This window comes from Lissotriton vulgaris, chromosome 3_1 (assembly GCF_964263255.1).
Source record: "Lissotriton vulgaris chromosome 3_1, aLisVul1.2, whole genome shotgun sequence".
Taxonomy (NCBI): Eukaryota; Metazoa; Chordata; class Amphibia; order Caudata; family Salamandridae; genus Lissotriton; species Lissotriton vulgaris.
Genome location: NC_141689.1, coordinates 990,672,039 through 990,698,631, shown reverse-complemented (window position 1 = coordinate 990,698,631; position 26,593 = coordinate 990,672,039).

Below are 26,593 nucleotides of genomic sequence, written 5' to 3'. Positions count from 1 at the left end.
TAAAAGTGCAGCGCGTGCAGGCCAAAGCACTGTTAGCCGTGCATAGGCAGGTTCGCTGCATGAATATCAAAATGACCAACATGGACAAAGGAATAGGCCACATAGCATGTAGTTTGGAGGCAATATCAAAGGGGATAACAGACATCTCCACATATATGGGTGTACTGTCGGATAAGTTGGACAAGGATCAACTACAGCGTGGCAGGGAGTGGCAGTACATGCGGCAGCAGACAAAGGCAATGAACAGATTTGCTACAGCTACATCACTACTTTGCCGACGCTCAATATCCATGCAGGATGCAATTGTGCACTGCTGCACAGACCTGACACAGGGCATGGGAAGGGTGATCTCTGCGATGGAGCAAATGCTAACCAGTAACACAGGCAATGCTGGTGACACTGGTGTGGAGGAGACAGAGGGGTCAACCAGAAGGAGTGGCTCCAGCACACCTGTACCAGAGGTGCGCAGGAGCGTCAGGCGTAGCCATGCTGAGTCTGGCCCCAGCCGAGATATTGATAGCCAGCCACATCAATCGCGCAATGTGGTGCGTGGACGTAAACACTGACCAATGGCGCAGTTCCACACGACTGCACACAGTGACGGCAACTGAGCACAAGCAGTCATGGACATATGCTTTGATGGACAATGGCTTTTCCTATGTGATGATGATGTGGTGACCATTAAACTACACTTGTCAAACACTATACCTGTCTATGAGTTATACATTACCTAGAAATATCGACGTGTGATTTATGTCCGTCTCAATCTCCCATCTGTTGCTGCTGGTCCTGTTGCTTGGGGGTCTGCATGTTCTTGGTCATCATCAATGTTTTCGTGATGTGTCACCTCCACCTCTGTGCCTTCTTTGGTGGCAAGATTGTGCAAAATGGCACAGGTCACTATTATCTTGCAACACAGGATGGGGGTGTATTGTCGAGCACCTCCACTATTGTGGAGGCAGCGAAACCTGCTCTTTAGGAGTCCAAATGTTCGCTCCACTACATTGCGAGTTGACCTGTGTGCCATATTGTATCGCCTTTCGGCTATGTTGGTTGGGTTGAGGTATGGTGTGAGCACAAAGGAACGCAGGGCATATGCACTATCGCCTAGGAGGGAATGAGAGGTACATGAGTTACACTTGCAAGTCGCATTCATCTGCCATTCATTTTAGGGTGTGTTATACTTACTTACCTAGCAGATATCCATCACCAAAATCTCCAGCAACAAGCCTTGTGTATATTCCGCTGTTCTGGAAGATGTAGGAGTCGTGCGTGCTCCCAGGAAATTTGGCCACTATGTCTGTGATGATGTTTCCCGCATTGCATATCACCTGCACATTGATGGAGTGCATTGACTTACGGTTTCTGCAAATGTGTTCAGTGGCTGTAGGTGGGCATAGGGGAATGCGGGTGTCATCTATGCAGCCTATCACATGCGGGAAGTGCGCCAATCCATAGAAGTCAGTTTTTGGTTTTGCAAGTTCCGCAGGTGTGTCAGGGAACCGGATGTAATGTTCCATTCTCTGCATCATGGCATCCAGAAACTTCCTGAAAAAACGGGACAGACAGCTCTGGGATACACCACCTACTGCAGCTATCACACTCTGGTAGCTCCCAGAGGCAAGCAGGTGTAAGCTACATAGCACCTGCACGTGGAGTGGGATGGCGTGGGCCCTGGGTGTTGGGTGATCCAGGTATGGGTAGAGGTCCCTTATTAAGTCCATGATGGTTGTGGGGTGCATCCTGTACCTCTGAAGTATATCAGGCTCAGTCAATTGGAACAGGGTGATCCTCTGCCTGTATACCTGCTCCTCCCTTTTCCATACCCTCTGACCTGCAGCCTGTAGCCTTTGCCTCCTCGCAATCACATAGAATGCCGCCATTCTTGCAACACTGTTGCATTTTGGGTCCATTTTTATAGCCTGCACCTGGTTACCACCTGCTTTCAGTCCATGGTAAATACCGACTCTTAAATACCGAATTTCATTGAATTCAGTATTTTTCTCCTTTCCTACATCTCAATGGGCATTTTTTCCGAATCCTTATTTACCGAATCGGTGAAGAAGGACTCGTTAAATAAGGTATCGGTAAATACCGATTTGGTAACTGTGTAATCGGTAAATACAGATTCGGTATTTTACCGATTCATATTTTCCGATTCGGTAAATTTCTGACACCTACATCTTATTTTCTGAATACCGGTCTGTAACGGCCGATTTTACCGATTTTGGGCCGTTACCGACCGGTATTCGCCTACCTACATCTGGCCCCAGGTACTATTAGCACCAGTGAAAGCGAGCCCAGTACCTCAGATAATGCAGGTCAACACACATAATCTTTTTTACAGGAGGTACAATGTATCAGGAGAGGTTACAGATTACCAACAACCAGAGAGAGGCTAGAACAAAAACCCGCAGGGGGAGAAGAGGCAGGCACCGAAAACTACAGACAGAAACTCAGATCAGGGACCATGAAGAAATAGCCAGCACCACAGAGAGTGACGTGCAAGTCATCAACCTTTATTCGAAAACCCTCTCACCCAACATGATTTCACCCCTTAGCAAGGGTCTTTCTTACAATCAATATGCCATTGGTGATATTTGTCGATTGAAAGTAGATTTATTCAAATTTGTTAGGAACTTAAAACTCAAGAAACATTTTGCATGCAATGTATCCTCTAATAAAGCATCTAAAAACATTCCCACTATGTGTGATTCTGATGTGCTCACTATTAATGATGTACAGGCAACCCAACTTCTCTTGTCAGTTGCTGAACAAGAACATACACCTTATGACATGGAGATATTATTGGAGGCATTAGACACTAGTCAAGTCAAGTCAAGTCAGAATTTATATAGCGCACTACATACCCAGAGGGTCTCAAGGCGCTAGAGCAAGGGGGGGAGGTTTACTTATCGAATATCCAGGTTTTAAGCTGTTTTCTGAAGGCTAGGTGGTTTTGAGTAAGGCGTAGGTGGATGGGAAGGGAATTCCAGGTTTTGGCCGCTAAGTAGGAGAAGGATCTTCCCCCCATTGTGGCTTTGTAGATGCGCGGAACAGCGGCGAGGGCTAGGTTGGACGAACGCAGCTGGCGGGTGGGGGTGTAAAAGGAAAGGCGCGTGTTGAGACACAATCAGGTCCAAGTTCGTATAGGGCTTTGTGTGCGTGGGTGAGGAGACGGAACGTTATCCTCTTGTTGACGGGGAGCCAGTGAAGGTCTTTCAGGTGAACGGAAATGTGGTCTGTGCGGGGGATGTCTAGTATGAGTCTGGCTGAAGCATTTTGGATGCGTTGGAGTTTTTTCTGCAGTTTTGCGGTGGTACCGGCATAAAGGGTGTTTCCGTAGTCCAGACGGCTTGTAACCAGTGCGTGGGTGACCTTTTTTCTTGTTTCGGTGGGGATCCAGCGAAATGTTTTTTTGAGCATGCGTAGGATGTTGAACAGACCGGACAATCGCTAGTGGTCTGAGGTCCAAATCAAAATGGATTGCTACATTACCTGGAGGAAACCCCATTGACATTTTTTATAAACGAGTATTGGAGGACATCGACAAACTTGATCCACAACAGGGTAGAAAGACTTTCAGGTACAAAGACAACCTTACGAGAGGTGAACGCTCTGCACTAGCTTCATTAACCAATGACCATGACATAACTATAAGAGAAGTGGACAAGGGAGGAAACGTAGTAATAATGGATAGAGTAGACTACCAGGCAGAGATACTCAACCAAATAAATGACCACACTTGCTACAAACGTCTTCTACAAAATCCCATAGGTCCCTTGACTGTTGCCCTAGCCGCGGCCGCCTGGAAGTCAGGCATGTCTGCCTGTGATCTGGGCGGGGCCTGAGGCAGGGCCGGAAGAGTCACCAGCGTTGTGGGCCAACGCGGGCTCTCATGAGCTGTGAGGAGCCCCGGCGCCGGAAAGGATTGTCGGCAGAGCCTCGCGGGCTCGATAGAAAAGTCTTGGGTCCCAGGAGGGGGCCCGGGTGAAGTGCGTATAGTTGCCGAGAGAAGTGGTGACGCGGGGCTCCCATGCCTGAGGGAGAGCCCTGCGGTGACGGCAGAAGTGAGGAGAAGTCCCGGGTCCCAGGAGGGGCCCAGGTGAAGAGGAGCAGGTAAGAAAAGGAGAGGAGTCCCAGCCAGGAGAGCCGGTGCCCCAATGCGGGGCATGATGGTTATTTGCGCCCCGTGTGGCTACAACGATGGGCATAATCATTTTAAAAGCGCCCACGGGGGCCATGTTTTTTCCCTCTTTGTGTGGCCAGACCTCCACAGCTGCCCCGTCTGCTAGAGGGCAGCTGCAACGTCGAGGGGAGTAAGGTCCCCGGATCGGGGCACATTGTCGTGCCCGTGCTCCTGCCAGTGGGCACATTTGTTTTCAGGGCACAGTCGGTGCCTGTGCCCCTCATGTGATATTCCCAGCTGCCCAGAAAGTAGTGGGCAGCTGCAACATGTAGTATGATTTACACACCCTGTTTTATGTCTCTAAATGTAGTTTTAGGATTATGAGGTTGTTTTGCATATCAGGGTTTATGCTAGTGAGATTTGTGCCCCTAATGTGAGTTATGCTTAGGAGGTTAGGGTCTAATGCATTTAGACTTATGAGAGGATTTCATAATGTGTTCATGCTGGTGAGGTTGGCGCAGAATTTAGTTCACGCCTGATGTGATACTGTGCATGATGTAGTTTATGTTACAGGCTGATGCTAAGTAAAGAGATTACCAGTGGTTACTGGTTGTACTTTTATGATATGTTTTACTTTTACTAAGTTTGCTTTGTGATGGTTCTGACAGTGGTCCAGTTGGCCCTGTCAGGTGTATATAATCCCTTATAGATATGACCTAGTGCCATGTGGCACCATGTATAATATGTGTTTACTGTTCTAATGTGTCATGAGAATGCAAAGGCTATTTTTGTTATAACCTTGTGTGGAGTTCCGTTTGTAGTGTGCCTGGGATGTTGTTGCTGTGTGCTTGTGCAAATGCTTTACACGTGGCTTCCGGGATAAGCCTGACTGCTTGTGCCAAGCAATTAAGGGGGTGAGCAGGGGTTATCTTTGACCTGTAACTCCCTTGATCTGACTAGAGTGATGATCTCTGTCTGGCTTTGGCACAAGCCTAAGTCAACCAGAAATGCCATTTTTAACATTGGTTGTCAGCAGTCAGGATAGGACTTGCATTGGCGCAGTACTACAGCGACAACTGGCTGCACTACAAAACTTTGCATTTTAGAAAGTCACATGGAAAGGGATTGTTGTGTCTGAGTTTGTTTTGAGTGTCATTTATTTGGAAATGTGTTTCTTGTGCACTATCAGTTGGGTGTCCTGCCAAGGATAGAAACCAGAGAATCTGGAGAAAAGACTGCCCTTGAGCCATAGCACTGGTTCTTGGGTTGGCCTACAGTGGGGACTTAATTGGTATGGAATAACTAGCTCAGGAGGGTAGATTATCCCCTAAGTGCAGTGTGAGTTGTCTGGATTCACCAGTAAAGGTGGGATCCAGTGGTGGCAGCAGAAGTATGTCGAGTGCATGAAGTCCCATTCCCAGTTCCTGGAGGGTGGTACCTGGTTCCTGTTTAAGAGGGGGACAGGTTGAGATTCAGGGGGAGTGAGGAGCTGTCTCACCAGTCTTGTGGGGGGAGTTTGGATGGTGATGTGTTGCACTGGACGACTGGATGCGATTTCTCTGAAATAAGGAGCTTGCTGGATGATTGGGTGGGAGTTCTCTGAGATATGGAACTTGTATTTGGGAGTGATTCCAACAAGAGTGGCTCAGGTATCTTCCAGTCCTGTGTGATGGAAGAGGTTCAGTGTTGCCCAGCTAGGTTCCAGTGTAGTGGGAGGGGTGTGGGGGCTCACGTCCTGTCTCAGAGGAGAAGGAGTGAGTTTGGGTTCAGCCCCAATGTGCCCGAATGCTAGAAGAACACACTTGATGTCCACTGGCCAAATAGAAACACTGCATGCCACACTATAACACACATCTAATTTCAGGCTATGATCCTTTCACATTCTAGCTCCGCCATGATTTTTGTTACCAGCCGCTTTGCCCGTCAAGTAAGGGTTTTCTGTTCTTTCTCCCTGTCTCCTGTCCCTTTATCCCCTTTCATTTAGTACCTTGTGGAATTATTTAATTTAATCTTAATTTTTTCACAATGCCAGGCCCCAAAAATCGACGTTTTACTGAGGGAGTACAAAGAGTGGAGCAACAATTGTTTGGCGCCCAAGTCCAAAATGCACCCCTATCACACAAAAGGCACATGTGGTCCAGAATAGTCGACAGAGTACAACCCATATCAAGCAACCTATGGATAGAAGAGGAAATTAGGAAGTGGTGGAACGACCTGCAGAGTAGAATGCGTTCCCTGGCCTTCAAGCATCACATGTAGGCCAACAGGACTGGTTGTGGTTCTCCCAGGCCCCCAATGCCATTCAAGTCCTGAGAAGAAAATGTCTTGCAGATCCTACATACTAAAAGCATGCCAGAAATAACTGGGGGAGTGGAGTCTGGCAATTACCATGATGCCCTGTCTCTGTTTCCCAAAAGACTATTGCTAAGTCATGTTGCTTATTCTCTCTTTTCTAACACATTTCAAAATAATGTAAAGTATCATGTAGTCATTAATCACTATTCAATGCTCTCTTCTGAAAATGTTTTGTGTTATTTTCTGAATGTTACCATATTGTTTGTAAACAATTGTATTGATGTCATAAGTTTCACTAATCAAACTGTGTTGACACAAACATGTTAGGAGTAGTATAGGTATTCAAATTACTATGCTGAATATAAGTGGTATTAGCAAAAAGTGACATGGCACTGTTCACATGATAACTAATGCCAAACATCCATTCGAGTAGTGGAAATATCTGTTTTGCAGTCAGCTAGGACTTGGATTTGTCAATTGCACATTTCAACTCCACACTGTGTTGGGTTGAATGTTTGTGCACCCCAGTCCTGGGTGATGTTGAGACCACACCACCACCAGCTTCAGCTCACCCAGGAACCAGTTGGATGGGGCACACTTGGCCAAGGGCTGGGGTCAGGGGTCATGGGGCGGTGTTTGTGGGCCACCATACTGAGTCAGCTGGGTCAGGGGTCATGGGGTGGTGTTTGTGGGCCACCATACTGAGTCAGCTGGGGCCTATGCCACCCCAGACCACCATCCACAAGTCTTGGGAGCCTACCATCAGTCTCAAGAGATGATGGGTCATGAATTCACCAAGTTCCCGGAGATGATGCAGCTGCAGGGGGAGCACAACCAGCAGAAGGAAGCCCAGAACTCAAATAAGGGCTTCCTGATTGGGGTGCTGCAGGACATTTACACTGACATGTGCAGGGCTTTCCCAGCACCTTCTACCCCTTCTTGTGGTCCTATAATAACTGATCCACATACACCAGCCTCAGGACGAGAGGCCCTTCCCAACAAAGTACCATCACATACTTCACACATCACCACATCAATTGTTGGTGTAATGGTGAAAGACATAACATATAAAGATACACTTACTCTCATTAGAAGAAGTTGTCAATGACATCTCACAGTAAGTCAACTGCTTCCTCTTCACAACTATCATCTTCATTTGGCATTTCAGGTTTCTCCTTCCGGAGCCTCTTCATGGTCTCTGTCCTCTGCGATATAAGGGATTATCCATCGCAGAACGATGTTGTGGAGCATGCAGCAAGCCACAGTGATTTTGCATATGTTAGCGGGTGAGTAGAGGAGGGCTCCAACAGTTTTTCCAGAGAACGAAACCTGGCCTTTAGGAGCCCTAAAGCCCACTTCACTAGCTGCTGTGTTCTTCCATGGGCCTCATTGTATCGGACTTTCCCAGGCTTTGTTGTATTCCTCAGTGATGCCAACAACCATTGTCGGTTGGGATAAGCTGAGTCTTCTAAATGAAGGATAAAAATGGGCCAAAATAATGTAACATTGTTAGAACCGGTGTCTCTAGTTGGCAGGGGTATGCACACTAGTCCAAGTAGGGACCACTGCTTCCGACAGGGTAGCTTGGCGCAAAGCAGGTAGGCTAAATGCAGGAGGCAATGTTCAAAGTATTTGTGCAACATACACCGACAGTGGCACAGTAAAAACACTCACAAAAGGTCACCACACAGGTTTTTTATGAAAACAAAATTATCTTTATCTGAAAATTATGCAAGGTCACAAGGGGTAAGAAACCATCATATATAGTCAAAAATGTTCAGTACAGTGTCCTTGAGAAGATGGCCACAAAGGTGCACCGGTGGACTAGGTATTTCTCTAGTCCCATACACTAGGGTAGTCCAGTCTCTGTTCAGTTCAGGGGTCACTTGCACAGTTCTTCCTAATGAAGCTTCCCCCCTGGGAACGCCGGTTGCAAAGGAAAGAAATGAAGTTCCTCCGTTCACCAAAGGGGTGCCCGATAGCCCTCCGGCCGGCCTTAAGCGGATTAGTTCAGTCTGCGGCCCCCAGTTAAGGTTAGATAGTACTGAGTCAACCGCTACAGGGTGGTACTTTTAAAATGCCCCGAAAACAGGTACAACAGTCTGGCAGGCTGCAATGACATGAAGATAGTTCCCCGCAGGCCACTTCCCAGTAAAGCAGCCCCTCAGCAGGGATCCTGCCCAAGACAATGACAGGCACGGGAGGCTCAGCACATGCACAGGGCTTTACCTGAGAGACGGACGAGGCCGGTAGCAGTTCGAGTCTCCTCCTTCTGGGGCGCTTGCCCTACGATGACGCTGCTCAGGAGGAGCGGCCAGCCCTCACAGCTCTTCTCCTTGGCCTGCTGGCACTGCGAGATTGTGAGCGGGGCAGCCCATCCCAATTCCCAACATGGCCTCCTTTGGGACGAGCCCCTCGTTGCCCGGCAACGCCCCGGGTGGGAATAATTCCCAGCGCGGCTTCCCCCTGACATTGGTGGTGATGCGCCCAGGGCTCCCTAAGCTCCCGGGTCACGGCCGTGATTACGGGGAGGCAGATTTGAATATATTTGAAACATGGGCAAGCAGCAGTGAATTTGCATACACAGCGCTTCCTTCGGCAGCGCACAGGTCTCGGGCACACAGTGCTCTTTTGACACAGCACTTCAGTCCCTCCACCCAGCGCTTCTCAGGGCATTCCTGTCCCAGCCGGCGGTGATTTTAGGGGAGATGAAAATAGCTGCACACACCCGGTGTGAAGGCAGTGGATGAGGGGAATACAATGGTGTTGCATTCAGTACTTCCCCACCAGACAGGGGAACAGTCCTTGCAAGTTGCTTAGAGTCCAGAAAATCAGTCAATCTTGTTGTGGAGAAACTCTGGAGATGTTGCTTCAGTCTCCTCTTGGCAGGGTCATATCAGCAGGCAGTAGGCCAGCTCTACAACAACAGGGCAGCCGTTCCTAGGAACAGTCAGCTCCAGCAGAGTGGCAATCCTCCTAGCGCAGCAGTCTGTACACCAGCAGAGAGTAATGCTGGTCCAGCAGTGTAACAGAGATGTGTGGCCAGAACCCTCCCTATTATACCCTAAGGTCAGGTGACCGGGAGGGGCGGCACTTTCTGGAAGAATCGAGGGGGTTGGAAATCTCTGGAAAAATCCAGGAGGCTCTGGGGTGTTCCCTTTCTGTCTGTCAGCAGGGACAAAAGCCTACGGTTTCAAAAAGTCCCAGACCGTGCAGACTACCAGCATGCAAATGAGTGTAGGCCTCACTGCAGTAGCAGGGCCTATGGCTGATACAATTGTGCCATCATGCTTTTAAGGGAGAGCACAGCACCTCAGTACTGTTTAGAAGTGGTAAGGGGCTCAGAGTCCTAAGTTCAACAAAAATGTGGGGTCCACTCAGAGGCAAAGATGGCAAAGAAAATGTAGGGTAAGACCACCCCAGGGCTGACAGGTCTAACAAACACAATTCCAGATTATGCAAGTAGAATACCTCAAACAGTATAATGAAAGATTGTTCTGACCAAAAGGAATCATGAGCAGAGCTGGGGAAATGGGCACAGATGCTTGTGACATATGAATCGAGTAACCAGACATCTTGCACGTTGATTGAATGGAAGTGTGTCTGATTCCAGTAGACCTGTTCTCTGGCGTGTGTTGGCACTAAGGCAATATGTGTGTCATCAATTGCTCCATCCACAAGGGCAGGTGACCCAAACCGTAAAAGTCACTCTTCACTTCGGCTAAATACTGCTGCTGGGGAAACAGGAGGAAGCTGTTGCTGTGCCTCATCATTGAAGATAGAACTTCTTGTGGCACACCAATGAAAGTTGGTTGTGACATACCACCAGATACTGCCACAGTGTATTGGAAGAATCCAGTGGCCACAAAATGAAGGATTGACATGAGTTTGACAACTGGTGTAATAGATGTGGAATTTCTGTTGCGCGACTAAAGTCTAGTATAGTTTTCCTGTTCAACCTGAACTCTTTGATTATATCCAGTTCTTCCATGGTGTTGAGATCTGGATCTGGGCGGTACACCGGAGACTGTCATCTCCACTATTTCTCTCCATTTTTATACTTCATTCACAGCAATATATTTGATGAGTAACACAAAGTCATGTATTTCACCAAAATGTATATGGTTAAATACATATTTTGAACCAACATTTGTTTCTTGTCCTTTGTCAATGACAAATGACATTTAAGGCTTTGATATAAATCTTAAAAATAATTGTGCAAGTAAAACATTTCAAATGTATTATTTACGCATTTTTTTATTTGTCCTACATAAATATCATAAAAGAAGGTGTGCACAACACCCTTCTAATACAGCACTACACATACATGTTTCTTTAAAGAAAATTAGTGTCCATTGAAGTGCGAGAACATGAACAAACTATCCCCATTTGGAGTGGTGTTGATGCACTTAACAATCATTAACACACTATTTTGAACTAAAAGGGTGGGTACCTAGCCTAACTGAAAGGACATTTGGAATCAGATAGCAGTGGCAGAAGTCGACTGAACAGTGGGTGGTAAACTCCATGGCAGACACAGTCATAAACTAACGTTGGTGAGCATAATAGTAAAAGGTCAATGGTTGTGTCCAGCTCTGCTGAAGATCACATATATCATGTAAATGTACGTGGCAGTTGGAAAAAAGCTCACTTACCTCCTCACACTGCTGCTATCAAGACCTCCTCCACTTTTGATGCTGTTTGTCACCTGTGGGAGCAACCATGCCAGGTCAGGCAGGTGAGAGGGCCCCTGCCGTCATGCCAGAGGAAGTGGAAGTGCTGGAAAAGAAGGTCTTTTCCTTGTATGGCCAGCTCTATGGCTCGCCAGAGGAACAGGTACAAGTCTAGAATACATATGTGAATCTGTTTAATTTGCTCTTTTCCTTTTACACAGACTACAATGTCCCTTTGATTCCCAGAATGAAGTGTAGAGAGTGATATTAAGTGTTACATAATGTGGTCCTTACATAGGAAAATTATGTTAGGGATTTTTAAATACTCTACAATGTCAAATAAACAAAACCATCAACATGTGTTTGAGTTAAAAGCCCTAGATTCTGTTTGGTTTGTATGTAGATATCTATGCATGTTTATGGTTGATGTACTTGTGATAAGTAGTCAAATGACGTCATGGTAAATGGTAAATACATTACATACTCTTTGCACTCGGAGATATGCATGTACTGTATAAAAAACAATTGAAAATAATAGCTCTGTGTATAGTCCCACAAATCACTCAGCCTAGACTAGGGCTCTCTGATATGTAGTTTGGGAGCTACAGTAGCTCCCAGACCCCTTCAGAGTAGCACACAGCATTGATGTAACTAATTGGATGGGCACAAGGTGACCCTTGTAATGTAAAAGTTGAAGAAAGATGGTGTTCATGTGACATCATGATCATCAGGCTGCAGACAGCAAAGCCTGTCATTGATCAGTGCTTATTCAGAATTGTTTAAAAAGCCACAAGGTCATACAAATAAAGCACTGGGGTACAGCTGACGAGAAAATATATTGTTTTCAGCTCAAAATTGGAGGTGTGATTAAAGTATACACCTGGACGCTTTTTAATAAGCAACAGTTGAAATGAGGGGGGGAGGGTCCCTGACGTCCTGAGCTAACATTTCTTTTTAATTGACTCACATTTCAAAGAAAGAATGTCATGTCCACACTTATTCAAAGTGGCCACCATTCACTTACAAATGTTTGGCCTTCAGTAGTTCACAGTTTTTTGTACTGATCAGAAGTAGGTCACATTACAGATAATGTAGGGCCCCCTGGGCTAGATGGTGTCACAGACCTGGAATTGTGTGTTTAGACCATGAAATGGGATGAGTATAGGATACAGATCACTATTCAAGTACACATGAGGCTATTGTTTTAGGTCAGCATGACAATACACATGTTGTAGGCTAACTTATGAGTGATGATGCTGATAGCTGCAATAATTTTTGTGACAGCAATACAAACAAACAAAAAGCCACAATACCATTGTCTGTTCTTTCCTTTCGTGAATCCATACAGGTCAATGCCCATCAGAAGCTTGACATATGGAAGACCATCACCAAGAAGGTATGGAACCTGAGGGTCTACATACAGGGCATGAATTGCGCAAGAGGTGGGAGGACCTAAGTTGCCGGACCTTTAAGATAACTAAAGTCCATCTTGGTAAGTCCTACCAACAATTGAGGGATGTGCTCTGCACACTGACCCCCCCCCCCCACTAATCGTCTGCATTCTTGCGGTGAACAATCTGGAGCTAAATGGGCAGTTGAAGGACCAACAGCAGCAAACAGGAGGTAAGTTCAGAGTTAGAAATGATACATGACCCATTTTCTGTTACAGCCAGGATTTTTTACATCAACCTTCTGGGTGACCCATCTCCAATGCTCAAGAAGACTTCTTGAAGTTTTGTACAAGGTGTATGATGATGTGCTTTGTCTATTGTTTTTTTATAAGGATCTCACCTGATTCCTGTCCTCAACTAACAGACTTTTCTGAGCAGACACATGGGTGCGTAAACTCCACATATACATCATGTTGCTTGATTTCGTGAGGGACGGTGTACCAAATAGGCAAATAGTCTTTATTTTATCAGGTGTGATGCTCCTTCACTGGTGTGGATGATGTCATGTTAGCACTATTACAGGTGAAATAGCATACTAGGCACTTATGATGTGGTGGATATACCACCTGTCACATTGGTTAGTTGGAATTCGACACAGACCAGACTGTGATCCAAAATGTCTAGTGACCACAGAATTGATGTCTACATATTGGTATTAATACATATCCCAATTGTGTTCAGCATCAGAAATACTGTTTCATGCATGTTAAACTGTGATAGATTTGCCTGATGGTTTACTGCTTCACACGTGTGTAAGGCAGTCTGCTTTTGGCCACTAATTGAGATAGCCACACAATTTGTGATGAAACATAGACAGGAATGTGTACGCGATGGTGACAGAGTAACAAATATCCATAACCATTCCTCAATGTTCTTTGTCATGTCCAGATGAACAATCAATGATGAAGTAAAATGAGAATCTTGAAGGTATTTTGGAAGATAGAATGTTCCATCACATATATGTATGAGTATCCTATCAGGAAAGCTCAGATTCAGGCCAAACCCATGACGGATAGGCAAATGCTGAAATGCATATAGGTGTAATATGCCGCATATTGTGATTCACATTCCAATTTTTGAAGTAAATATCATATATGAATTATTGGATGTAATGATTAGTGTGATGTTCTACAACATTTTGACTACAGTGTAAGCCAGCATTTCATTGAAACCATTTCACAAAGATACAACAAAGTTCAAATAACTAGAGATATTTAGGAGTCAAATGTGAAGATACTTTTGCTCTGCACTGAAGTGTATTAGACATGTTCAAGGGCCATGTATTTCATTATGTTGTAGAAGTAATTTGTCATTCCCCACAAATATTAGTTTCAGACTATCTTCAACAGTATAGGTATGTGTATATTATGAGATACATTGCTTAGCTGCTTCGCTGCCATACGCAACAAATGGTAGCTTACCCGGAAGGCAGACATAGTGGTATGTCTGTCCTACAGCAATCATTTTAAGCCCTGGCCTCCTCATTCACCACAGCCTCCCAACCTTTTGCCCCACCTCCAACCCCTGCTCCATCCCCATCCCAATTACCTATTCTCAGATCTGCACAAAGTACACTCACACCTTTTCATTCACCCATACAAACAGTCATAAGCAGCACACACAGAAACAGAAATACCACAAAGAAAGTCAGGCACTCATCCAAAATTACAGCTAGCACACTCACCATCATACACATATGCACCACACCCATCACCAGCCCACAGACAGCACACACACCACCACACACACATGCACCACACCCACCACCAGCACACTGACAGACAGCTCACCCACCACCAGCACACTGACAGACAGCACACCCACCACTGCACACACATGCACCACACCCACCACCAGCACACTGACAGACAAGACACCCACCATAAAACACACATGCACCAGACCCTCCATATGCACCATAATCACACCGAGCACCTCCAAGGTACATGCATCCACACACACCTAGCTTAGAATACACATCCAAAACAAACCAGATGCTCAGAATCAAACACACAAAAGACACCTATAATACACACCCAAACATGCATAATATATACCAGGCCCACAGGCACTTCCACCCTCAACCGCCACATCAGTCACTGTCACTTCCTCGACCTCCCAAACCCCACTCCTTCCACAACAGGCTGTCATGTTTCCCATTGAAGATCTCAGTTTTAGAGTTGCTCTAACCCCTTTCACATCACAACCCACCCCTAACAAACACCCCTAGCAAACAGAAATCCATACCTTCAACATTCCAAATCACCCCTAAAAAACACAGGAGCTCTCTTCCAAATGTCACAGCCCCACCAAACCCAAGGGGACCCCTCCCAAACCCAAGGTCATCCCTCCCAAACTCAAGGACACCCCTCCCAACCCCATTGACACGATGCCTATTTCTGAGGAGGTCCCCTTTGGCAGTTATGTAGGAGGCAAGCTGGGTGCCACAGCATGACAGTACCCAGGACTTTTGGGACGATGAATTGGCTGCCATTAGGCTTAACTTTGTTTTTGAGAGGCTCTCATTGTTAAGAATAAATATCTATGTTTTGTTTCACCAAGTTTGCCCTGCCATTAATTTTCCTTAGGAATGTGTTTTATTTCTAACAATGTTTCTGAGTAAAATGTGAAGTCCTTATTTCTCTTTCCAATGATGGTATGTGATACAACTGATGTATTGAATGTCTACTTTGTTAAGTGTATACGCTGCTTAACATTGTACGTGATGGTCATTTGAATATAGAAGCAGGCATTCATCATAGTAATGGCCACTTGCACAAACTATTTGATGTTACAAATTTTATTTGGATGTGTGACTACAGGTGTGTTTGTCTCACCTTGATTACTGATCAGTATGAGCACATATGCATGACACCTTAACAATTCTATTGTGACTATTGATAATGGGTACAGTACAGGCTTTGCACTAGACAAAGGGAAATATTACATAGATGTATATGTTAATTGAGTAGGTACCTGGACACCTAGCTTGCCCCCCGCAACTCTGGGCCATCACATCACTTCCAAAATTCTGAATGGCCCTCAAGATCTGGCTGTTTAAAGAAGCCTCCGGGACCTCAAGTGTCAGGATACCCTATCAGGTGATTAGAAGCACTTTATAAACCCTGATAGATAGTTGCCGACTGGATGAGGAGCAGCCTCATCTGAACTCAGACAAGACAGAGGTCCTCATCCTCGGACCCACCCCCTCAGCCTGGGATGACTCTTGGTGGCCCACCACGCTGGGAACAGCACCGACACCCACCGACCACGCACGCAACCTAGGATTCATCCTCGACTTCTCCCTCACCATGTCAATGCAGGTCAGCGCCATCTCCTCCTCCTGCTACAACACCCTCCACATGCTCCGCAGGATCTACAAGTGGATCCTGACTGACACAAGAAGAACAGTGACACAGACCCTTGTCAGCAGCAGACTAGACTACGGCAACGCACTCTACGCAGGAATCCCAGCCAAACACCTGTGTCTACTACAACGCATCCAAAACACCTCCGCCCGACTGATACTCAACATCCCCCGCCACAGCCACATCACCCCCACCTGAGAGACCTACACTGGCTCCCCGTCAACAAAAGGATGATCTTCAAGCTCCTCACAAGGCATTCCACAACGCCGGGCCAGCCTACCTGAACAGCAGACCCAGCTTCTACTCCCCCACCCACCAGCTACGCTTCGCCAGCCGCGCGCTCACCGATGTTCCTCGCATCCAACAAAAGTCCTCCGGTGGCAGATCCTTCTCCTACCTCGCCGCCAAGACCTGGAACACTCTGGAGCAGTAGCAGCACCCCCCCCCCCTCAGCGCCTTGAGACCCCCACGGGTAAGTAGTGAGCTATACAAGTACTCTGATTGATTGATTGATAGATTGATTGATTGATTACTACTAATTTGTGGCTGACATTAATGTTACCGTTAAAAATCCAAAGTAAAAGTAATAACTTGTCTAGTGCAATTTTTACATCATGTTACATTGCTCTTATCCATATGATGTGTGTTGCATATGTTTTCAATGTTGGAATTTTCAACATTTCTTTAAACGCACCTGTATGTTGACTTTTAGATTTTTATTTTGATATCCAATTTTTGTGCAGGTGTCTAATTTTTTAAAGGCATGTCGCAACAAATTCAAACATGCAATTGGTTGATATAGGTGTGTTTTTCAAATTTCTAAGATGTCAACATTACAGACATATGCATTGCACATTGTAGGAATTTCTAAATGCACGAATCCTGTGCAAATGTTAACAGACAAGGCAATGGATGACAGTGGAGCTTACTGTTTATTGCATCCATGACGGTGTTGGTTTCGATCATCATCAAGCTGCAGGGGCAGGACTTTGCAGATCAAATCCAAAGCAAAACAGGAAGTGTGAAAGTGAGAAAAGGTGAGATTCAGCCTTATGTCGCTTCCATTCTTCCAACTCAGGTGTGGAAGTTTGACCAAAAATCAGTTTTTGTCTATTCAGCCTTCAACTCGTTTGAGACTTCATGGCATGAATAGCGGGACCGCTGCAGTCTTTCATCTATGGACCTGCTAACATCTAAGTAGGGAATGCGGACCACCAAGTCGGCGGGTGGAAAGACCTCAGAAAAAGCGATAGAGACACCAATTCCACAAAGATCTAAGGGGCATATTACCAAGCAATAGAGATAATTATCGCTATTGCTTGGTTAGAGACAAAAATTTACCGCTGAGCTGCGGCGATTTTTATCGCAGATAAACCTTGTTATTACCAAGGTTTATCGCAAATGCGATAAAAAACGGTCGCAATGCATGAATATCGCTGAAAAATCAGCGATATTCATGCATTACCAAACTAATGCTCTTAGCCATGTTATCCACCTCCCATTGGATAACATAGCTAAGAACTGCTCAGGGCAGGTGTTAGCTTTTGGAGATATTCATGCTTAGCGCGAATAACTCCAAAAGTTGGTAATAGGAGATAGCGATGTTAGCGGCTGTTTCCAGTCGCTAACATCTTGGCACGCCCACTTTGCATGTCATTAGTGATAAATATCACTGACATGCAAAGTGGGGCCCAAGATGGTCACTATCTCCTACTAGCTGTCGCTAACTGGTGTTAGCGACTGCTAGGTAATAGGGAGATAATTTTATCTCCGCTTTCTTGGCTTTTAAAGCCAAAAAAGCAGAGATAAACCCCCTTGATAATATGCCCCTTACTCCTGCCAATGGTCATCTGGTGTACATTGGAAGACCCTCCATTAAGCATATTTATGAGAACACAGTCAGAGGCAGCTTTATCTAATTTTGGGCCTGGTTTAAATATTGGCGGATTTGGTCGCGTCACTTTTACATTGGTTTCTTCGTACATCTACTAGGCTGCCCACCCATTCAATTTAGATGCTGGCGGGTCTATGGACTTGCCGTGGGCGGGAAACTCTGCTCCGCCAGTGGCGTTTGAGGAGTTTTTGACACTCCACATTCTGCTTGGAGAGAAAGGTTTGTCAAAACTCTGTCAACTGACGGCAAAGCAGAGTTTACGACTGTGTTGCTCACCCCTTCTTTTACAGTATGTTTTCTTTGTGGGGGACACACGAAGAAAGTGGTAAATATGCACAACTTTTGCCCAGAATAGAAATTGCAGAGTGTATGGGAAGTGGCCAGTGCTTATAAGTTACACATATTGAACTGGGCATACAAGCATGCTAAGCAGTCAGGTCACGTCACGTCCTGGCTAGGTTCGCCTCTCAGTTTCTGCTGTGGCACTGGGCAAGACTGCTCCAGAAGTGATCAGCTAGCCGCACGCATGCCGGTTGCTTAATGTTTTGTAGGTAGGAGTCCGGAGCCGCCTGCAGCTGAGAGGGGAACCTTCTGCTACATGGGGGACAAAGGTAAGTGCTAAGGATTAAAGGCCATATGAAGTAGTTGGTGGCAAAGTGAACGTAGCACACTGCAGTGCAGTTTGGCAGACAGTAGTGCAGTATTGTAACATTGGCGAGTTCAGTATTCATATGGTCATGCTAACTTTGATTGTTCATTTTCCAAAACCAGAGTTTGAGTCTCAGCTTTGGAAGCTTGCTAGAACAGCTCAGAAAAAAACACATAGCGTTAAAAATACAACTGAACCAACTAGCAAAATACACAGCTAATTGTCACTGCACAGTTATGCTTTTTAGTTCATTGCACACACTTTGTTGGAAAGGCACTCTGTTTTCCTGGTACTCTGCTGCACAGTAGGGGGGTGGCCGAGCAAGCAATACTCCGCCCACCCGCAGAGCTCCGCATATAGAAGCGGAGTGTTTCTGTCACTTCGCGGAGTTCTGTGCAGAGCTACTACTCGTGCTGCGGCCGGGCCTGCGATGGACAATAGTTCATCTGAGTCTTGTCATCTCCACAAGAATGTTCCTCCAGCGTCAAAGGCAAAAGCAGCTGTCGGGGAGAGTTCAGCAATATTTCTGCTGGGCCAATTAGTATGTGCCTTCCTGTCGACCTAACCGTGGTGGGCAAACATGCATACCCGAGTTGGCATTTCAAAGGAATATAAGGTAGAAACATACCTTTTTTTCTTTTTTCGGCTCTCCTTTCCATCATGAACCCGATTGTCCAACCCCTTCTGTTGCTGCTGCTATGTGACCACAAAGCAAATCAACCCTGTCGTCGCCGGAATTAAAGGTAAGCTTCCTTTTAACTTGTTTGTTCAGATGTGCTCTGGAAAATAATTTTTTTCTAATGTGTAATTCATATGTGTGCGATCTTGTCATTCAAGAAATTAAAAAGAAACAAACCTGCAGTAACTTTTTTTTTCAAACTTGGTGCAAGCTTGCAACATTAAAATGGTCACAACCAGTTAATCAAAATTCAGAATGTGTTCATGCACAAAAGCTCACTTACCTCCTCACACTGCTGCTATAAAGACCTCCTCCACTTTTGATGCAGTTTGTCACCTCTGGGAGCAACTATGCCAGGTCAGGCAGGTGAGAGGGCCCCTGCCGTCATGCCAGAGGAACTGGATGTGCTGCAAAAGAAGGTCTTTTCCTTGTATGGCTGGCTCTATGGCTCGCCAGAGGAACAAAGGAACAAGTACAAGTCTAGAATAAATATATGAAACTGTTTATTTTGCTCTTTTCCTTTTACACAGGCTACAATGTCCATTTGATTCCCAGAATGAAGTGTAGAGAGTGATATTAAGTGTTACATAATGTGGTCCTTACATAGGAAAATTATGTTAGGGATTTTTAAGTACTCTACAATATCAAATAAACAACACCATCAATATGTGTTTGGGTTAAAAGCCCTAGATTCTGTTTGGTTTGTATGTAGAGATCTATGCATGTTTATGGTTGAGCTAGATGTTGTCACAGACCTGGAATTGTGTGTTTAGACCATGATATGGGATGAGTACAGGAAACAGATCACTATTCAAGTACATATGAGGCTATTGTTTTAGGTCAGCCTGTGACAATACACATGTTGTATGCTAACTTATGAGTTATGATGCTGATAGCTGTAAATTTTTGTGACAGCAATACAAACAAACAAAAAGCCACAATACCATTGTCTGTTCTTTCCTTTCGTGAATCCATACAGGTCAATGCCCGTCAGAAGCTTGACATATGAAAGGCCATCCCTAAGAAGGTATGGAACCTGAGGGTCTACATGCAGGGCAGCATCCATTGCCGCAAGAGGTGGGAGGACCTAAGTTGCAGGTCTTTTAATATCACTGAAGTCCATCTTGGTAAGTCCTACCAACATTTGAGGGATGTGCTCTGCACACTGACCACCACACTAATCGTCTGCATTCTTGCAGTGAACAATCTGGAGCTAAATGGGCAGTTGAAGGACCAACAGCAGCAAACAGGAGGTAAGTTCAGAGTTAGAAATGATACATGACCATTTTCTGTTACAGCCAGGATTTTTGGCATCAACATTCAGGGTGACCCATTTCCAATGCTCAAGAAGAGTTCTTGAAGTTGTTTACAAGGTGTATGATGATGTGCTTTGTCTATTGTTTTGTTATAAGGATCCCACCTGATTCCTGTCCCCAACTAACAGACTTTTCTGAGCAGGCACATGGGTGTGTAAACTCCACATATACATCATGTTGCTTGATTTCGTGAGGGACGGTTGTACCAAATAGGCAAGTAGTCTTTATTTTGTCAGGTGTGATGCACCTTCACTGGTGTGGATGATGTCATGTTAGCACTATTACAGGTGAAATAGTATACTAGGCACTTATGATGTGGTGGATATACCAACTGTCACATTGGTAAGTTGGGATTCGACACAGACCAGACTGTGATCCAAAATGTCTAGTGACCGCAGAATTGATGTCTACATATTGGTATCAATACATATCCCAATTGTGTTCGGCATCAGAAATACTGTTTCATACATGTTAAACTGTGACAGATTTGCCTGATGGTTTACTGCTTCACACGTGTGTAAGGCAGTCTGCTTTTGGCCACATAAGTGAGATAGCCACACAATTTGTAATGAAACATAGACAGGAATGTGCACACAATGGTGACAGAGTAACAAATATCCATAACCATTTCTCAATGTCCTTTGTCATGTCCAGATGAACAATCAATGATGAAGTAAAATGGGAATCTTGAAGGTATTTTGGAAGATAGAATGTTCCATCACATATATGTATGAGTATCCCATCAGGAAAGCTCAGATTCAGGCCAAATCCATGACGGATAAGGCATATGCTGAAATGCATATAGGTGTAATATGTCGCATATTGTGATTCACATTTCAATTTTTGAAGTAAATATCATATATGAATTATTGGATGTAATGATTAGTGTAATGTTCTACAACATTTTGACTACAGTGTAAGCCAGCATATTTATTGAAACCATTCCACAAAGATACAACAAAATCGAAATAACTAGAGGTATTTAGGAGTCAAATGTGAAGATGCTTTTGCTCTGCACTGAAGTGTATTAGACATGTTCAAGGTAGATGTATTTCATTATGTTGTAGAAGTAATTTGTCAGTCCCTGCAAATATTAGTTTCAGACTATCTTCAATAGCATAGGTATGCATATAGTATGAGATACAGTGCTTAACTGCTTCACTGCCATATGCAACAAATGGTAGCTTACCCAGAAGGCAGTCATAGTGGTATGGCTGTCCTAAAGCAATCATTTTAAGCCCTGTCCTCCTTATTCACCACAGCCTCCCAACCATCCCAACCATCTGCCCCACCTCCAACCCCTGCTCCATCCCCATCCCAATTACCTATTCCCAGATCTGCCCAAAGCACACTCACACCTTTTCATTCACCCATTCAAACAGTCATAAGCAGCACACACACACACACAGAAATACCACAAAGAAAGTCAGACACTCATCCAAAATTACAGCTAGCACACTCACCATCATACACATATGCACCACACCCATCACCAGCACACATACAACACACACACACATGCACCACACCCACCACCAGCACACTGATAGACAGCTCACCCACCACCAGCACACTAACAGACAGCACACCTACCACTACATACACATGCACGACACCCACCACCAGCACACTGACAGACAGGACACCCACCATAAGACACACATGCAACAGAACCTCCATATGCATCATAATCACACCAAGCACCTCCAAGGTACATGCATCCACACACACACACCTAGCTTAGAATACAGATCCAAATCAAACCAGATGCTCAGAATCAAACACACAAAAGACACATATAACACACACCCAAACATGCACAATATATACCAGGCTCACAGGCACTTCCACCCTCAACAGGCACATCAGTTACTGTCACTTCCTCTACCTCCCAAACCCCACTCCTTCCCCAACAGTCTGTCATGTTTCCCATTGAAGATCTCTGTTTTAGTGTTGCTCTAACCCCTTCCACATCACAGCACACCCCTAACAAACACCCATTTACCCGTCATACTTCAACCTAGCCCTTCTACAATGCATTCCACCCCCGGCAAACAGAAATCCATACCTTCAACATTTCAAATCGCCCCTAAAAAGAACCAGGAGCACTCCTCCAAATGCCACAGCCTCACCAAACCCAAAGGGGCCCCTCCCAAACCCAAGGTCACCTCTCCCAAACTCAAGGAGACCCCTCCCAAACCCATTGACACTCCTCCCAAACCCAAACCACCCCTCCAGTGTAAGATCTTTAAGGTGCCTGCTCTGCCCACTGGATGCCTATTCCTGAGGAGGTCCCCTTTGGCAGTTATGTAGGAGGCAATCTGAGTGCCACAGCATGACAATACCCAGGACTTTTGGGATGATGAATTGGCTGCCATTAGGCTTAACTTTGTTTTTGAGAGGCTCTCATTGTTAAGAATAAATATCTATGTTTTGTTTCACCAAGTTTGCCCTGCCATTAATTTTCCTTAGGAATATGTTTTATTTCTATTAATGTTTCTGAGTAAAATGTGAAGTACTTATTTCTCTTTCCAATGATGATAGGTGATATAACTGATTTATTGAATGTCTACTTTGTTAAGTGCATACGCTGCTTAACATTGTATGTGATGGTCATTTGAATATGGATGCAAGCATTCATCATAGTAATGGCCACTTGCACAAACTATTTGATGTTACAAATTTTATTTGGATGTGTTACTACAGGTGTGTTTGTCTCACCTTGATTACTGATCAGTATGAGCACATATGCATGACACCTTAACAATTCTTTTGTGACTATTGATAATGGATACAGTACAGGCTTTGCACTAGACAAAGGGAAATATTACATAGATGTATATGTTAATTGAGTAGGTACCTGGACACCCAGCTTGCCCCACGCAACTCTGGGCCATCACATCACTTCCAAAATTCTGAATGGCCCTCAAGACCTGGCTGTTTAAATAAGCCTCCGGGACCTCAAGTGGCAGGATACCCTATCAGGTGATTAGAAGCACTTTATAAACTCTGATAGATAGTTGCCGACTGAATGAGGAGCAGCCCCATCTGAACTCGGACAATATGGAGGTCCTCATCCTCGGACCCACCCCCTCAGCCTGGTACGACTCTTGGTGGCCGACCATGCTGGGAACAGCACCGACACCCACCGACCACGCACGCAACCTAGGATTCATCCTCGACTTCTCCCTCACCATGTCAATGCAGGTCAGCGTCATCTCCTCCTCCTGCTACAACACCCTCTGCATGCTCCGCAGGATCTACAAGTGGATCCTGACTGACACAAGAAGAACAGTGACACAGGCCCTTGTCAGCAGCAGACTGGACTACGGCAACGCACTCTACGCAGGAATCCCAGACACCTGTGTCTACTACAACGCATCCAAAATGCCTCCGCTCAACTGATACTCAACATCCTCCGCCACAGCCACATCACCCCCACCTGAGAGACCTACACTGGCTCCCCATCGACAAAAGGATTACCTTCAAGCTCCTCACCCACGCACACAAGGCACTCCACAACGCCGGGCCAGCCTACCTGAACAGCAGACCCAGCTTCTACACCCCCACCCGCCAGCTCCGCTCCGCCAGCCGCGCGCTCACTGATGTTCCTCGCATCCAACGAAAGACCTCCGGCGGCAGATCCTTCTCCTACCTCGCCGCCAAGACCTGGAACACCCTCCCGACCCACCTACGGCAGACCTTCTCACCTTCAGAAGACTCCTCAAGACCTGGCTCTTCGAGCAGTAGCAGCACCCCCCCCCCCCCCCCCTCAGCGCCTTGAGACCCCCACAGGTAAGTAGTGCACTATACAAGTACCCTGATTGATTGATTGATAGATTGATTGATTGATTGATTGATTACTACTAATTTGTGGCTGACATTATTGTTAACGTTAAAAATCCAAAGTAAAACTAATAACTTGTCTAGTGCAATTTTTACATCATGTTACATTGCTCTTATCCATATGATGTGTGTTGCATATGTTTTTAATGTTGGAATTTTCAACATTTCTTTAAACGCACCTGTATGTTGACTTTTAGATTTTTATTTTGATATCCAATTTTTGTGCAGGTGTCTAATTTTTTTAAGGCATGTCGCAACAAATTCAAACATGCAATGGGTTGATATAGGTGTGTTTTTCAAATTTCTAAGATGTCAACATTACAGACATATGCAATGCACATTGGTAGGAATTTCTAAATGCACGAATCCTGTGCAAATGTGAACTGACAAGGCAATGGATGACAGTGGAGGTTACTGTTGATTGCATCCATGACGGTGTTGGTTTCGATCATCATCAAGCTGCTGTGGCAGGACTTTGTAGATCGAATCCAAAGCAAAACAGGAAGTGTGAAAGTGAGAAAAGGTGAGTTTCAGCCTTATGTTGCTTCCATTCTGCCAACTCAGGTGTGGAAGTTTGACCGCACATCCGTTTTTGCCTATTCAGCCTTCAACGCGTTTGAGACTTCATGGCAGTAATAGTGGGACCGCTGCAGTCTTTCATCTATGGACCTGCTAACATCTGAGTAGGGAAAGCGGACCACCAAGTCAGCGGGTGGAAAGACCTCAGAAAAAGCGATAGAGACACCAATTCCACAAAGATCTAAATCATGCCAATGGTCATCTGGTGTACATTGAAAGACCCTCCATTAAGCATATTTATGGAGAACACAGTCAGAGGCAGCTTTATCTAACTTTGGGCCTGATTTAAATTTTGGCGGATTTGGTCATGCCCTTTTACATTGGTTTCTTCGTCCACCTACTAGGCGGCCCACCCATTCAATTTAGATGCTGGCGGGTCTATGGACTAGCAGTGGACGGGAAACTCTGCTCCTCCAGTGGAGTTTGCAGAGTTTTGGAGAGAAAAGTTTGTCAAAACTCTGTCAACTGCCGGCAAAGCAGAGTTTACGACTGTGCTGCTCACCCCTTCTTTTACAGTATGTTTTCTTTATGGGGGGCACACGAACAAAGTGGTAAATAATGCACAACTTTTGCCCAGAATAGAAATTGCAGAGTGTATGTGAAGTGGACAGTGCTTAGAGGTTACACATATTGAACTGGGCATACAAGCCTGCTAAGTAGTCAGGTCACGTCACGTCCTGACAAGGTTCGCCTTTCAGTTTTTGCTGTGGCATTGGGCAAGACTGCTCCAGAAGTGATCAGCTAGCCGCACGCATGCCGGTTGCTTAATGTTTTGTAGGTAGGAGTCCGGAGCCGCCTGCAGCAGAGAGGGGAAGCTTCTGCTGCATGGGGGACAAAGGTAAGTGCTAAGGATTAAAGTCCATATGAAGTAGTTGGTGGCAAAGTGAACGTAGCACACTGCAGTGTAGTTTGGCAGACAGTCGTGCAGTATTGTAACATTGGCGAGTTCAGTATTCATATGGTCAGGCTAACGATTTGGCACCCAAAAGGATAGTACAGGTTGTGACCCAAGTGCTTGTAAAATAGCCAGTATGCCTTATTTTTTTTTATTACATTACAAACACATAAATCATCAAACATCCCCCTTTTAGCAATGTGCTTCTTTCATCGTGTAATCTATTGAAGTTGCTCGAAATAATTTTTGCTTGTCACCTGACACCTACCCAGTTGTGAGAAGTTAGGCTGACTATTTAGCGGCTGAAATATTTATTTTATGTGTCGGGGAGGCATGGTGTTTTTAACTTGTCTTGTTGCAGATCAATAATTGTTGAAAAATGTGCAAGGAGGCTTGTGTGAGTGAGTCCATTAAAGAGAGAAATTCTGTCACAAAAATAAAATCTGGTTCTACTTTGATTATTCATTTTCCAAAACCAGAGTTTGAGTCTCAGCTTTGGAAGCTTTCTAGAACAGCTCAGAAAAAAACACATAGCGTTAAAAATGCAACTGAACCAGCTAGCAAAATACACAGCTAATTGTCACTGCACAGTTATGCTTTTTAGTTCATTGCACACACTTTGTTGGAAGGGCACTCTGTTTTCCTTGTACTCTGCTGAACAGTAGGGGGGGTTGCCGAGCAAGCAATACTCCGCCCACCCACAGAGCTCCGCATTTAGAAGCGGAGTGTTTCTGTCACTTCGCGGAGTTCTGTGCAGAGCTACTACTCGTGCTGCGCCCGGGCCTGCGATGGACAATAGTTCATCTGAGTCTTGTCATC